The 17,060-nt window shown below is 41.7% G+C and overlaps 1 protein-coding gene across 1 annotated transcript in view; it reads right to left on the bottom strand.

Annotated features, from left to right (window-relative positions):
* Nucleotides 1–17,060, bottom strand: part of st6galnac5a (ST6 (alpha-N-acetyl-neuraminyl-2,3-beta-galactosyl-1,3)-N-acetylgalactosaminide alpha-2,6-sialyltransferase 5a) — a 30,649-nt gene that overhangs the window by 6,284 nt on the left and 7,305 nt on the right. The window lies entirely within an intron of this gene.

The following is a 17,060-nucleotide window of genomic DNA, read 5'->3' as shown; positions in this document are numbered from 1 at the left end:
AAATTAGGATGAGTTAATCCTTGAAACAGATTCCTTATACTACTTAAATCACTGTCAAATAAACCACACGTCTTAAATCTAAACCTTACAATCTTCTACTCTGTAGCACAGGACATTATAGTCAACCCTGTGATTATTATTGGCATGCTGAGAGATTGTCTTGTCCCTCTGCTTCTGGCTCAGCAGTGAAGGCAATGTGCTGGCGGTCATGAGTTCAAAACGCAGCATCGTCAAGCTGTCACCCTCAGGGCAAGACACTTAACCCCTCAACTACTCTGAGAGAGTATCCCTGTATCACTTGGAAATCACTATGTACAAAAGCATCAGGCAAATAAAGAGACAAGAATTTTTGATACAAATTTTGGTCTCTGGATTATAAATGTAATAACTTTAAACACAAAATAGACAGATGGCTGATTTCAGTGAATAAGTATAAGCTGGATATTAAAAACTTTATAAATAAGTATAAATACCATCAAGGACAATGCAACTGGGGGTCCAGGAATTTTGCTAGAGATTGCCACAGATGGATAAATACCATTTTATCCCAATGTAACAATGCAGGAAAAGAAACAAACATCCATATCAACAAAGCAATGCTTTATAAAAATCAGTGTTTGGCAACTGGAGCTTCAGTCTCCGGGTTTTAATTAAAGAAAACCAGTCATGTGAAACAAAAAACAACCAACTTTAAATATGAAAGAAATGTTGTGGGTGGAAGATGTTCAAGATCTTTTAGAAATTTCTGATGTTACACAAAGGGGCTGAAATGTTGTGCTTTCTGAGGAGGAATTGTGGATTGATGTTCATTTTAAATCGCATTTACTTAATTTCATGCTAATAAGGGCACTAATAATTCTGTGCTTGACCACTGCCTTAAGGGATTTAGAGTATGGTAACTCTAAAAGGCGACTGCTTTTATTAGAAAAGGCTCCACCTGCTCCTGTTTTTCCCCTAACAAGCCTATTTGATCAAGCATCTTGTTATGCAGAGGAATATAAAGGCATCCAACAATTCCAAAGCCCACCGGCCTGTCGTTATGTTTCAACCTTAAATTCCTGGCCTCGATTCCACGAGTGTCACAAAGGGTTAATTGGCTTTTGGAGCACCATAACAAGAGACACAATAAGATGTCAATAAAGATGCTACAGTACTGCATCCGGAAAACAAAATTCATCGGACATGAGCCTCGTTCACACCTCCCTGACATTGGAGAGTTCCCGACACCTCAATTTTCATTCCAAAAATTGTCTTTTTGCACCATTTTACGGTGTACCATCAATTATTCCAAAACTCCGGTATTCAGGTAGTGGTTGGATTTAGGCTAAATCCTAGTCACCCTGCCTGGTAATACGAGTGTTTTTTTGGGATTAATGTCCGTCCCTGCTGCTCAAGCATGTGTCGCAGTTGTTGTGAATTTCCTGTGTAGATTTTTTAATTTTTGTGGCCCCCATGTTAGCTTCCTGTGTCTGGTCCAGTGCTTCCTTTACAAAAACCCACCCAGGCATGACCACGGAAAATAGCAGAGATACCCAGAGAGATAGAGCTCTCGCAGCTGAGCCGCCGAAAGCCATGCGTGTTCAGGTGTATTAGCGGCCCCCGAATGAGGACACTGATCAACAACCCACTCAGTCATCTGTGTCTGGATTTGTGCTTTGCGTGAGGACTGGAACTGCTTGGGGATCCACTTTAGCAGCAGGAACACGTTTCCAGCAGCGACGGGAAGCAGGCCTGCGGAAATCAAATCACTTATATTGGAGTATCTGAGGCAGAGGAAGCCGGCAGTCAGGATTTGGCTCCGGTGGGATCGGAGTTTGTCTTTCATGCACAGTAGTAGAAGCACCAAATACATTAACACTGAAAGAAAAACTAGGATTGTGGTGATAGAGTAGGTTCTTCCTAATCTACCGAAAATCCCATGACCTACAAACAGTACCTGCAACAAGTTGATGGCATTTTTTCGATTGATAAATAAGGAATAAACCCATTGGGAGCTCTCTGCTGTAGTAACATAATCTATGACAGGGTGGTGTGATGCTGCAGAAGACTGCATGATACTGTTGTTTGCAGCTTTTGTTCTCATGAGATCCCTCGAGTCTGGCATGAGGACAGCACTGTTTTGCACAGTTTCTATTTTTGAGATCTCAGTAATATTTTGCTCCACAAACAGCTTGTTTTCCCAAACATCGATTCAAACATTTATTCAGTGTAATAGTAAAGCAGGAAGGAGAAAACTAAATTCGCTCTGTACACATTTTTGATTTGATTTGATTTGTGCTTTTCGATTCACGCAAACATTTACTGAAAACGTTCAGCGTGAAAGCAGTAAAGAGCCACCAAATGTTAGACGTGACCTTCATAAACAGTATGTCATAATGAATACTGTCTAGCTCGTTCCCTGAAGCTGCAAGGAACCAAACTGTACGGCTACCAAACTGCACATGCTTTATCATGCAGAAGAAGGTCAGCTTAAACGTATCTATACATCAAGCTAAAAGCTCTCGGTAACATTGGTTACTGTTCTTTCCTTGCACATCAACCAGAACGCAGAGGCCACACTTCTTTCACCGAGACAGACACAAAAGCTTCCTTCATTTCTTCAAGATTCACAGCCTCTTTTCCATGCCTCCTTCACTGGGATTCCCATAAGTCATAGGGTGTACCTTCTTCAATCTTTTGAAAAGCAAGTAAATCATGCCTACTTTAATCGAATGACACACAGTGGACATACATCCTTCACTTAAATCGGCAGGCACAGAGGCCACGCCTCCTTCAATTATATCATCCGGCACAGAGGCCACACTTCCTTAAAGTAGATTGGCAGTTGCAAAGGTCATACTTCTATTAGTTTGACCGCCTCTTTTAATTATATCAGCAGGCACAGAGGCCATGCCTCCTTCAGTGAGATCAACAGACACAGAGGCCACTCCTCCTCCAGTTAGACTGGCATAGACAGAGGCTATGACTTGTTCAGTCAGACCAGCAGGCACAGAGGCCACACCTCCTTTAGTTGATGTGGCCGGCACGAAGGCCACACCTCCTTAGGTTAGTTTCGCAGGCACATAGGCGATGCCTCCTGAAGTTAAATCGGCAGTCTCATAGGCCACGCCTCTTTTAGTTAGATTAGCAGGCAGAGAGTCTACACCTCCTTCAGTTATTCAGGTACTGGACTTGACAGATACAGAGACAGATGTATTGATTGAATTTTGGGCTTTTTTCAGTAAAATCATCATATTCATATATCATCAAATCATATTCCCTTTAAACAGACACAAGAGAGTAAATTGGCTTTTTGTAATGTGTGTTATTCTCAGGTGTGTGTAATATATAAATACAAAGGGGGTTTAGCAGATGCAAGTAAATTTGTCTTGATTCATGTTGAGTAGGAGAAAAGACAGCAAGTCCCTGAGTAATACATCTGTGAAACCCAGTAAAAGGACCTGCAGCATTGCCTCTGCTACAAAAAATGTCACTTAGACCTCTCTACAGAACCTCTTTCAAATCTCCAGCGAATCATTCTGTCCTATTTCTCTCCTCCTCCTACACAATACTCTCAATCCCTTGCTCTTATTTTCCTGTGATTGCCATCAACCTTCGTCCAGATCTTTTTTTCTCCCCTCCCCTACCACCCGCCGGAGGTGATCTCGTTATATTGCGCTCGCTATCAGGATCTGAGCGCTCAGCTCTGGTGTTGGCGAGCTTGTCACTTCTTCTGCCTTTTCCTCAGCACGAACCCTACACAGGGTGCCGTTCGGGTTCGAGATGCGACCGTCGTCTCGATAAGGCGCGTCTTCATTCGTTTCTCAGCATCCTCCCCCCCTCCCTCTTCCTGTCCTCCTATCCCAAACACCTCGCTATCTCCGTTCTCCTGCTGTGGAGGTGATGAGCACGGCGTATGAAGCGAACGAAAGCGTGTGCAGCTCGCATATTGAGTTGCTCGCCAGGGGCAAGGTCACTTTCAGACAAACTGCGCTGGCATGTCCCTCGCACCGTGGTGCATCTGATTGAAAAATGTTTCGCATGGAAAAGCGAACAACTCTAACTTTCGTTTCGGCCTGAATGAAAAGAAAGAAAAAAGGCTGGTGGACTCAGTTTGTTCCTGAAAACTGTCTGACACCTTCGATTCCTTCCATAACTAGGAAAATCTTAATCATACAATATGCTTATGAAAATAAAAACATTCAAATGAGCACATTGGTACAAATCTGAGACTCGCAATTGACAGATTGGCTGGAAGAATTAGCTAGCTAGTCGATGCTAGCTTTCATTATTGTATCTTTTATTTAGTATTTGGTTGGTTATAATTGCAAATCCACAGGTTAGCTGGTGCAGTTTGGGGACAGAAAGTTAAAATCTAGAAAAGGGGCAGAAGATTTATAGGGTCGAAAAATTTCTTCTAAATTCGAAGCTACGTGGTGCAACAGGTGGCTAATCGTAATGGACAAGCAAAGCTCAGAAACAATAAATGTTGAACCTTCTAGTAAAAATGTATTACTGTTCATTTTGAACGGGAAAGGAAAATTAAGGTTTAGCCAAAGATAGCAGAGTGGAGGTGTTAACTCGGCTGCCAAAATGAAACTCAATTTTTTTACAAGACGGAGCACACTTGAGGGACCTTTTACCCTTTCTACCTCTTTTTTTCCAGACCTCTTTTCTCTCTAATTCCCCAGATTAAACCCTTCCTTTTCTCTCCAGGCTGCAAAACTGCTCAGTTAAAGTGTAGCCTGGCTGGTGTGGCTGACCTCCATGACAATGTCCCTTTTTTCACCTGCCTCCCAGTATTCTCATCATTCCACCGAGGCCCCGAGCTTCTTCAGGTCATACACTTCCTTCCCTCAGCCTGGGATAATTGGGCCAGGCTTCCTTTTTTGGAGAGGGTCTTAGACGAGTCGAGAAAAAGAACTGCACTTTGTGTCTAATTAAGGGCTATGGCTGGAAATGTGCAGCGGCAGCACCTGCCATCGGAGGGGAACGAAGAGAAGCCAAAGGGATTCGGCTAATTGGGGTTCAGTTTCAGCGAGGGTGGTGCGTCCTGATCTCAGAGAGCCCATTAGGCCGATCTCTCAGCAGGTCTTAATCGACTCTGCCCCAAAGACCCTCGCCTCACATTATGTAAATGTTACTCACACTTTTTTCATACTCTCCTGAGAAAACTCCCTAGTGTTCATATTTAACCACAGATGCTCATTTGTTCTGGTACATGACATGATGTGAAAGTGTACAACCAGTTTTATTGGATCCTAAAGTGCCAGGAAGGTGATTGAAGGTAGTGCATTGGGTGATAGGGTTGTAAAAACGTTGTCAATATAAAGGCCACCTGAATACTTCCTGAAAAGTCATATTTCTACCAATTATACACGACATTGTCAATCCCTGGTGGTCTAGTGGTTAGGATGCGGCGCTCTCACTGCTGCGGCCCGGGTTTGAATCCCGGTCAGGGAACCAACCCCAGCCATTTGGGTTGCACAAGCCAGTGCACTCTTAGTGCCGGTCCCAAGCCCGGATAAATGGGGAGGGTTGTGTTAGGAAGGGCATCCAGCGTAAAAACATGTGCCAAATCAAACGTGGGTGATCCGCTGTGGTGACCCCTAATGGAAGAAGCCAAAAGAAAGTTTATACAAGACATTGTCAAGCTTTATAATTAGATATGATTCTAGGGGACAGTGTGCTAAACCTCTGGATTTGAAGGTCATGAGTTCAAATCCCAGCACCAGCTGGGCCCTTGAACAAGGCCTTTAACTCTCAATTGCTTAGTTGTAAGTTGCAGTGAATGAGAGTGTTTGCCAAATAAAGTTAATGTAAATTAAAAAAAGGTCCTCCTTCCCCCTTTGAACTTTTTGATCCAAATCCTACATTAAGCTGCAACACTTGGGCCCCTGAGCAGGTAAATGTAAGTTGATCTGGATGAGGGTGTGTGCCAAATTTGCATTTTTTCCTTTCCGCAGGTTTTCCTCTATAAACTCTATGGAAACTAATAAACCTTTATGGTGTCTTTGCATATTGGTATCTATAATTTTCTCTCAATTTTATTTTTACTTGATAAATTTCCCCCCCCAAAAAAAAAAAAGATGTGCATGTGCATCGTTAGCTCTTACTTCCACCAGAAGAAGCTTAAAAAACTGCACTGTGCGACTTTTACACCACTTGTATGCATTTTTTAACACTTTTTTAGCTCGCTCCTTCTGCCATTTAGCAATTTAATTGAAGGTAAAAACGGCATACAGCAGATTCAAATGAACTTTTTTCGTTTAAAACTCATCTTTCACGAGCATGTGCAGAGGGCAATGCAACAAAGGTTTGATTGCTTTATTTAGCTGAAGTGACTAATTTAGTCAGAATAATGTCTAAAATTTTCATAATAACATATATTAAAAAGAGGGGGGGTCCTTTTTGTATTTCCTCCTTCTTCATTTGGCTGGTAAAAGTTCATAATTAGCCGAAAGTTATTCATTTAGTTGTACATTTTAATGCAATGCTTCACTGAAAGGGCTGTTAAAGGACCATCAAATAAGGGACGAACCTGACAGACTTTTATTTCGATCTAAACCGGGAAAAAAAAGCTGGCACTCGTCTGCGTTAAGGACAAACGCAAGACAAATAGTGATGTTCCACACGAATAATGTGCTCCTGAAGTTCATTATTTTGTGTAGAACATCACAATATCGATCGTTTTATATTCCCACTTACACCACAGTGACTTACTTATGACTGCAACAGCTTTGAGTTTGATTTTAATGCTGTGGTCCAGATCCACACAGCTAATACATTCGTTCCTTCGTCCAGGTGAGTGAAATAATACGCAAAGTTCTTCCATTTCTTTTGCATTTCAAGCGTAAAAAAAAAAAATGAATTCATTACAAACCAAATGGCATTTCATGAGAGACCGAGTCTGTGTCCTAAAACACATTAAAAAACGAGGCCGAGGAAAGTGTGTTACGAGGTTTTAGAGTGTTAACATGAACGAAAAAGAAATGGGTTATGTCCCCTTATTATTCACAAACGAGTTTTTTTTTTTCCCCTCCTGGCATCTGAACTATATTCCCAACTAATGAAATCAGCAAACGGGAATTCCTTATTTTGTTATACAAAATTTACTTCTCATTTTATACAAATGACGTTCAGATTCAAATTGTTCATCTGAGCTAATACGCGTATTATAATGCTAAAAGACAAAAGCAATAGAAATGCGAGTTTTTTTGAGGGAAAAATCCTTCAAGATGTTTAATGGACAGCCAGAGACACTACAGAGACACGTGGAAAACAACCGTGCGCTGTTAAAACGGCCGTGTTTGCAAGCGCACAGCAGAAACACCGATTTAATGTACGTGAGGGGTGAAAAAAATGAAAACGTGGACTGATGCTAAAAGGTTAATTATAGTGAACGATGTAAACAAGTTCAATTGGCAGTGCTTCAGTATGTAATTACACAGCGAGCGTCAGAGTGCGGGAGAAAATACACGGGAGTAGAAACACAACACATTCACAGGCAAATAAAACATTTAACACACACACATTTTTTATGGTTTTCTATTAGCTATATATGGCTTAGGTATTAGCAATGCACTAATGAGCGTGTGTGCTGGTTGTGTGGTTTCCATGCTAGCTTTCATACCAGCTTGGCTCTTGGATAAAACAGAGCTAAATGTATAAGCGACATACACTTACCAAATGCACCAAAAAATGCTGCCTTCTAATTTTTATTTTTATTTCAACATTTCTGTACATGTTTAATGGGAGAACAAAATGCACTAAATGGGGACACCAGATTTCTCCAGCCGCATGTGGTTATTTCACACCGTTACAATAATGTATGCATAATATAAACCCTATTGAACACTTTTGGAATGAATGTGAATTCTGACTGCACCCCAGGCCTCCTCACCTCACCCTACATCAGTACCTTACTTTACTAAAGCCATCTTCCCAGAAGCATGGGGGTTATTATAGAATGTCGAAAGGAGATTAAATGTGGATTGGAACGTTAAAAAAGTACACACCAGTCTTGGTCATGTATATCTGGAAACGGTTTGCAGGTAGGAAGTAAAGTTGTGAGGGGGAACTGATGAAACTTCAGACCTCATGCACCAAATGATGGCTGGAACTGGATTAGTTTACATCATCATGCTTCATTTATATAGAATTGAGAAAACATACACACTTGCTACAGGCTTGCTATCTCGCTTGCTATTTTCTCTTTAAGAATGCTCACACACATACACACACAGTGTGTAAGACATTTTCCTCACAGCGCTTCATACGAAAAAAAGAATCAAGAAAACGTCACGTGCCAAAGCCAATCTCTTCATCGTCACTTCATCTCCTCATCTTTCATTTATCACTTTCTAAAAATAATGTGTACTGCATATATTAACACACTGGCTCATAAACCATTAGCACCTCCGCCTCTTCACATTAGCTCCATGTTTAATTGATAACGATAGCCACCTGGAGCAACAGCCTTTTAAGTGACAATCAACAACCCACACCGGATTTGAATATGGATGAACACGAACACTTTAGATTAATTACAATCGCATCGTGTTTTTATCACGGTTGAGACAAAAAAAACGAAACAAAAAAGACGCTCGGAGGATAAACAGCACAAGAGCATTCACATGGAGATGCAGCCGGCTGCGTTATTATCCTGCTGTCATAAAAATAAATTAATTAATATTTCCTTTGAATCTTGTCCCAGTGGCCTCCATTCGTAGCCGCAAATATATAAATAAAAGAATCGACGCAGATGATTCCTGAATCGCTGTCGAGCTCCCATCGGGAGGTATAAATAAGCAGAAAATGATGTTTAGCGAATGCAAGACGGTTCCCGTGAGTACGTCATGAAGGATGTTGGAGGAGACCAAACCACGAGGGCCTGATGAATACCCGAGCGCTCGTTAGACTGCAGGGAAAATGCCAACATTCCTTCACTAAAAAATGTGTGCCAACTCCAGAACAACGGGGTGTCGAGCTGTTCGGGGAGAACAATGCTTTCCAGCAGGAGCGAATAAACCAGGATGAACAGATCTACAGAAAACGGTAGGACGATTAAGCTTTACGGTATCACTCCTCAAAAAACTTTAATTGATTGCTTTTCATTTATAAGCATAAAGAAGTGGGACAACATGGGACAACTGCAACGAGTTTTAATTATTAACCTCAACATGCAATATTGTAAGTTTGACTTAATATGTGCAGATTTTCCACTGAGAACAACAATAATGGAATGATTTTGCTTCAAACTAACGCCTCATCAATCACACCTAAATAACCCAGCAATGCCCGCAGGACCAGAAACACACCAGACATTACGGGAAGCAATACCTCATGCCATTCTGCCTTGGGTTTCTCTTCAACATTTGTCAAAAGGAAAAGGTGCACTGGTCTGATCCATTTCATTGCATGTATACATCATCAATTCGGTCATTCATCATGGTTTTGTGACACTCCTCTGGCACAATTATGCTTTCGTGAAGGCTAAGCAGTCACGGTGCGCTAATCATAAAAAGCATGAAATTTGCTATTCCGGACTCAAACCTGTCCCGCGTTTGGTGTGGGGATGAAGCGTACGCATTGGGCAGCAGATGATGACTTGGGGATAAAAATGTTTATTAAAAGAGAAAGTCTGGAATAGTTTTTTGCCAATCCCCCAGGCTCGCTTTCACTTGGCAGTCGATGGCGTCTGTGCTGCCTGGTGCCACAATCCTGAGGACCGTGCTGGCACAGCAAAACTGGGCTCTAGAGTCATGTTTCATTTGAGCAGTTCAGAAGCTCAGGGGGGTTAGCTATGAATAACTTCAAAAGTGCTACCGTACTGTACGGCCGTGCTGAGCTGAGTTCTTGAGGCACAGTCGTGCGATTCCACTTCAAATAAAATATATTACTTATACAGTCTTGGGGAAAAGAAAGTGCACATCCTTCTATTCTGCTTGTATAACTATCAGGGCTTACTAATCATTTTGTGGATCTTAACAACTTCTATGAACTAAGAACATCAAGTATTTGTCAGAGATGCATTACAGCATCGGGAATTTCTTTCTTCGCATGTCCCAGCTGGTTGAGAAGCTGTTGTTGAGTGCTGTGTCGGTCATGTTTCAGTGCTCCTGAAGCAGAGAGGGTTAGGGGTATGAAGTAATTATTACTTCATATCAGCTTATAAAAGGGTTATAAGGCCATTTCCAACTGTACAGTGAGGAGGATTTGCAAATGAAGAGCACCGATAAGACCATTCCCAGAAGTGGAAATTCAGTAAAAGATATGACAAAAACCCACATTATGAGGCCTACAGGCATCTTCAAGCACATCAGAGAAACAGTACAGCTTTCATAGAGTGGTGTCTGGTATACGGCCCTTTTTCTTGAAAAAAATTGAGCATGACTGAGGTTGGCAAAATTGCATCTGGACCCCATAACAGATGATGGTGGAGGGATGATTTTTGGGTATGGTGGTATGACAGGGGCTAGTTTGGGCTTGGTGGTGGAGGGGTGATGTTTGGGGTTGGTGGTAGAGGGGTGATTATTTGGATTGGTGTTGGAGGGGTGAAGTTTGGGCTTGGTGGTGAAGGGTTAAAGTTTGGGTTTGGTGGTGGAAGGGTGAAGTTTGGGCTTGGTGGTTGAGGGGTAAAGTTTGGGTTTGGTGGTGGAGTGGTTAAGTTTGGGTTTGGTGGTGGAGGGGTGAAGTTTGGTTTTGGTGGTGGAGGGGTGAAGTTTGGTTTTGGTGGTGGAGGAGTGAAGTCTAGGTTTGGTGGTGGAGGGGTAAGGTTTGGGTTTGGTGGTGGTGGAGTAAAGTTTCAAGTCATAAACCTTACTTGGAGAGTCTTAAGGCATAAGACATGTACGTGCCTCCTTCTCTGCTAGACAATTTCTCCATAGTTCATACTGTACATTCCTGTTCCTCCCTGAACGCCTCAGGAGCATTCTATACTGTCTGTAGCTTTTAACCTTTAAGCTTCGAGTCTTATTAAGAACAAGTTGTGTTATTAAATGAGATCTCTCACACCCCTCTCATGGGCCTCTTCATTAAGCACCAAAACAGACTGCATAAATGTTGGTCAGAAACAGACGGCTGAAATACAGCACGAAGCCAAGACATTACAGGCCTGACTGCAGTTATTTAGTATTACGTTTTAATTAAAGTTCTCTAGAGGCAGACGAATGTAATTACGAAGACTTTATTTAGCTTTTCTGCAATTCAGAGTCCAGAGTGCGACTGCCACATGGGGAATCAGTGGCAAATAAGTTCTATTAGAAGTTGTGCATAAAGGCAGATTTCTAACCCATTAAATAGAACATACAACAATGCACTGGGGTTATGGTGGAGGTCTTGGTTCTCTTCTAACAGGACAAAGTGTGTACCATTTTTCTCATGTACCAAGTATTTCTGTCACCTGGCATGGTTGCCTTCCTGGTATACACTGTTTGTAATGGTACATGGATCCAGATACATGGAACTCAAGATTGAGATTCCAGGCAGCATATCCGATTGCTGGGCCCTTGAGCAAGGCCCTTATGCCTCAATTTGCTCAGCTGTATAACTAAAACAACAGTAAGCCGCCCTGGGCTGCTATCCGCATCTGCCAACGCCACAAATGCAAATGTAAATCTAAACAAATAGTTGAAGTATTGTAATGATATACTGTATTTCTTCAGCTCAGCATGTTGAGGTGCAGATCAAGTTTACAGGCGCTTCATTATTTTTCCGTTGCTATGGTTCCTTACTAAAATTCCACTGTTGCAAACAAGCCCAAAGCAACCAAGTACAGCGAGATCGATTTATTTGCTGGGTGAGAAGTTTGGATTTGTTTTGAAGCAGGTTCTAAAGATTGTCAAATAAAACTAAACCAGCAATCAAACAAATGAACCCTGGTGTGTGTTTTGCCTCCTGCCAGGATTAGATGCAGTTTTGGACTAAAGGGCAATTATGTGACTGCAATAGTTTTTTCCCAACTAGCCACAGGGTGATAATAATCATTGTGAAAAAATCTTTGGGAGACATTCATTCAGGAGGCAAATAGATAGTCAGACAAGATTTCCACTCCAAAGCATGCTCTGAAGCGATTGTCCATTTTGGTTATCTCGTACATGTTCCTCTTTCTCACTTAGGGCCTTTAATTTGTGTGCTGTACCATCACACAGCTACACGCTCACATGTTCATTCTTCTCCAGCCTCAGACATGTTTCAGCTTCGGGGGCTGAGGCAAATCCGGCACCACTAGAGACAACAAAGTGCATTGGTGTGTAGAGAGAAGACCCTCGGGATGCTCTCAAAGCCGTCTCTCTCTCTTTCTCTTTCTTTCTTTTCTTTCTTTGTCTCAGTCTTTACACTGCACAGATGTACTTCGGAGGATCGGAAAAATCAGCCATGCAGCAAATGAAAGAACTGACCGTGACTTCTGCCAACACCTCTCCCCGCATTAATCACACCGGACAACCCGAATAGTTCAACATCGCCCCTGGAATGGCCAAGTCGCCACTGCGAGAAGACAAATGACTTTTATTAGCATTTAATCGCACTTGACCACAGACAATCTGTAGGGTGGGGCTTCGGGTCAGACGCTCCGCATGATGATATAGTTATGGCATGCAGTGGGAAGAGGCTTCAACGTCTACCACGCATCACCGGCCTCTCATTAATTACCAGCCGAGCAAAAGGGCAAGGGGGTCAAATCCACAAGCCATCAACACAATATTAATATCCTCGGCCATGATATACCGCAAGAGGCTTATTCATGCTAATAAGCTTCCATTGTTACGGAGACCGTTTATGTTTTAGTCTGTCATGCCAAAACATTTGCATCTATTTCGCTGAAAAAATTGTAAAGTTATCAAATCTGGTCCATTTTTTACATATTCAATCCCGAAGCCTTGCTACAAATACGATCTAAATTCGTACAAATAGATTCTAATGAGTTGTAGAAAGACAATCAACCCTGCTAATTTATCATTGATTATACATTGCGGAATGTTCCAGATATTAGAGTTCCTGTTTTCACTTATGCTATAGCAGCTGTAAACAGTGGTTTCCTTGTCTCTCTTTTTCCTTTTCCTTAGGTTATACTACGAACCACTCCATCCTCACTCCTGCGGGATGAAACGGTCTATGTCTGAAACCTCCCAAGTGTTTGCTGACACTGGAGACTCTTTCCATGAATGTCAAAGAAGAAAGGACAATATATATATATATATATTTTTACTTTGGTTAGTCAACACCATCTACCCAATCAGAGGCAAGAAAGAACGCTGCTTTTTGCTTGTTGCTTGCACCTTTACAGCACAGTAAAATTCTTTCTTCTCATATCCCAGCGATGTTAGGAAGCTTGGACAGGGCACAGGGTCAGCCATGATGCAGCACCTCTGGAGCACAATAGTGGCAGCTTGGTGAAACCGGGGCTTGAACACCCAACTTAAATTAGCATCTGTAATTCCGCTAACATTGTGGTCAGATTTGTAAAAATGTGTATAATTCAATCTGATGTTTTGTGAGAAATCTAAACTCAGACTTCTGTCCTGAATTGAGAATGCAGGGAGAAGACAATTGCAGGGCTGACTTGACAAAAACCTGTATAAGAGCTCCTGCGAAAGGCAAGCAAAAGAGCACTAAAACACACTTGACGTAAATGCCAGCGAGAGTGATTCAGTGCAGAAATGATGCTTTCACACACAAAGCTACACAAGGCCACTTTACCATCGGCACGTTAAAGAGGACAGAAATCATCAGATTTTCCGCTGCAAAGAAGTCCACCCTTAATCCTTATCGTGTCCTTAACAGCATTACAAAAGTTTGTGAACACCTGACCATAAGATTTCATATGTGAATAATACATGTACAGTGCAGTCACTGTTTCAATTTACCCCAAAGGTGGTTAACAGGGTTTATAGCTCTATTGCAGGCCACTCAAGATCTTCTACACTTCCAACCCATGGAAAGCAAATCTTCATGGAGCTTAATTTGGTTTGGGTCTCCTAGTTCAAGTGAAGGGAAGATTTCATGCATCACCAAAAGATTTCCTGTACAATTGTGTGCCTCCAATTTTGGGGGGAAAACCACATATGGGTGTGAAAGTCAGGTGCCCTAATTCTTTTCTATTTTCTATTTGCAACTACACCAGATGAGATTTTCGAATTCCTTCCTTACAGCAAACTATATGTTCTAATGTTTCTGTTTGCTTAATTGTAATGGTAGTCCTGCTGCTCAATTCATTTATTGGTTATTTTCCAGACCTATTTATATATTTTTTCCTTCATGTGTATCTTGAACGCTAAATCTGAAATGCAACACAATCTCAGATCTCCATTTCTACATGCTGATCTTGCTTTTCGTTCCTGGATTAGAATAGCAATAAGTGCTGAGCCAATAAAGTGCTTTCCCACCGGCTCCGGCTTTCCAATCAAAATTAAAACGAATCTGACAGCCGTGGATTAGCAGATTCGCTCTGGTCGTCGCTGCTTTTCCAGGCTGAGCCTTGGCCAATATTTTACTCCGAGCCCGAAGCACTCGTATGAATGAAATAGAATGATGTGAAAAGAAGGCTTCATGGTATGTCAAAGCAACAAACCAGGACTGAGAGAATCACATCTTTCTAGACCATCTGAAAATAATTTTGTTTGCCCTCGAATAAAAATCGGTCTCCGGGTTGCCATTGGAAACGTCAATTTTCTAAACAGGATTTTCTAATAAAGATGGAATAGCTCGTGAGACTGTTGCGCTGCTTCAGGAAGACAAAGTGGTCGAAACAGCAACGAGGAACCTCACAGGGTCGGCTGCATCGATTGCAATGGAGTTTAGCGGATCTCAAATCATTCCTCTAGGTTGCGCAGTGCTCACATTCCCTCAGTGCTGTTGTTCATTTGCTTTTTTTTTGTTTGCTTTGTCTAACAGACTCTTTTGAATTCATCAGTCAGAGGGCGACTGCTCGGGGTAATTTTGTTCTAAAGAGCATAAATCAAATTATGCGCAAATCTGATTTGGACTGAAGGTGTTGCTTCATTTTACTGGAGCAGTCAAGGGGCTTTGTTATAAATAGAGGGGTATTAGGAGTGGTAGTATTAATAGTAGGCATAGCAGTATTAATAGTAGGGGTTTAAGGAGTGGGAGTATTAATAAGAGGGGAATAAGCAGACAAATAAATAATAATAGGGGTATTAGGCGTAGGGGTATTAGGAGTAAGTGTATTAATAGTAGGGGTATTAGGAGAATGAGTATTAAGGGTATTAGGCGTAGAAGTATTAGGAGTGGTAGTATTAACAGTAAGGATATTATGAGTATTGTTAGTAAGGGTATTAAGAGTAGGAGCATTAATAGTAGGGGTATTAGGAGTAGGAGTATTAAGGGTATTAGGAGTAGGAGTATTAAGGGTATTAGGAGTAGGAGTATTAAGGAGTAGGAGTATTAAGGGTATTAGGAGTAGGGGTATTAGGAGTTGAAGTAATAATCGTAGGGGTATTAGGAGTAGGAGTATTAAGGGTATTAGGAGTAGGAGTAATAATCGTAGGGGCATTAGGAGTAGGAGTATTAAGGGTATTAGTAGTAGGAGTATTAAGGAGTAGGAGTATTAAGGGTATTAGGAGTAGGAGTATTAAGGGTATTAGGAGTATGGGTATTAGGAGTTGAAGTAATAATCATAGGGGTATTAGGAGTAGGAGTATTAAGGGTATTAGGAGTAGGAGTAATAATCGTAGGGGTATTATGAGTAGGAGTATTTATAGTAAGGGTATTAGAAGTAGGAGTAAAAATAGTAGGGGTATTAGGAGTAGGAGTAAAAATAGTAGGGGTATTAGGCGTAGGAGTATTTATAGTAAGGGTATTAGGAGTAGGAATATTAGGAGTAGGAGTATTTATAGTAAGGGTATTCCAGAGGAAGTGTGTCAAACTCCAATCCTGATGAACAATTGAAATCTCCTTTTCACACATCATCATCGTTACTGTCCATAATGAACTGTACAATCTGAGCAAACTCGCAATCCTCACCTGGGCCATGAGCAAATAAACAAACACTCTCTCCAGACCTTCTTACAGTTGTGCAGTAATGATTGTGGTGTTGTCTTTAAGCTCTACATAATAATTTCATGGGATACATATGATTAAACTGGTACTCGTCTCTGGCACTGGTATCTGCTCTTCCTGTAGCTGCTAATCACTACTTTACTAGGACTAGACTGCGTCATTTTCTGGAAGAGGGCGAAACACAAGCCTCAGATTTGATTTCTGCAGTTTAATTAGTTCCCTGCATTTCTGGAAGCCCTGCCATGGACATGAACTTCATAATTTGCGACTTGCATCCCATATTTAATTGAAACCCTCGTTTCTAATTAGATTCACTCTGGTGATTAACTACACATGATTTCAAGTGCTTGTTTTGCTGAAAGCACGTTTTCATGAAGGTAAACGCTGTCGTGAACGAATCGCTATTTCCCGAAAGATTCTCCAGCTTGCTTTTAAAGACAATACCCCCGCAGCCGTCTTCTTTAAAACCAGTGGATTTGTCTGAGCGTACAAGAGAATTAATCATGGGCAAGAGTCAATCGCTCTGCCGGAGCAGCACCACGCTGAGTACCGGTTGCAGGAGGTCTTCATTGATCACCAACGTGTCGATCGAAGCGCAAAGCCATTTGGGGTTTTCAGCGCTTTGCTCGAGGCTCGCTGCCACTTCTCATCGCCGGGCAGAATTATTTTCCGTGCAGACCTCGACATGGAGGAGAAAACACTTAAGGCTCACTGACCGGGTTTCATTTGAGCTTGGGTGGTTATTGTTAATGGCAGGTGACTATTGAGCGGCTGGACCGAGGTAAATTGTGATTAATGGGACTTGCCAGAGTTGGGGCAAACTTTAGTCACATGCTTCCGTCTTTCTTTACAGGTGCACCTAAGAGGTTCAAATGCTCAGCACTGGAAATATACGTTTGAATCTACAGCCGCAGTGGACGACTTTAAAATGTAGGAAACTCGATAGAACAAAAACAGTCTCTAACACACACACACACACACACACACACACACACACACACACTTCTTTGGAAAATGTCAGCACTATTCTAAATGCCAGTAATTAATTTTAGGTCACACAA

Source organism: Silurus aristotelis, assembly GCF_946808225.1.
Source record: "Silurus aristotelis genome assembly, chromosome: 5".
NCBI classification, from domain to species: Eukaryota; Metazoa; Chordata; class Actinopteri; order Siluriformes; family Siluridae; genus Silurus; species Silurus aristotelis.
Note: the sequence above shows the minus strand (reverse complement) of the source record. Positions and strands in the feature narration are given on the sequence as shown.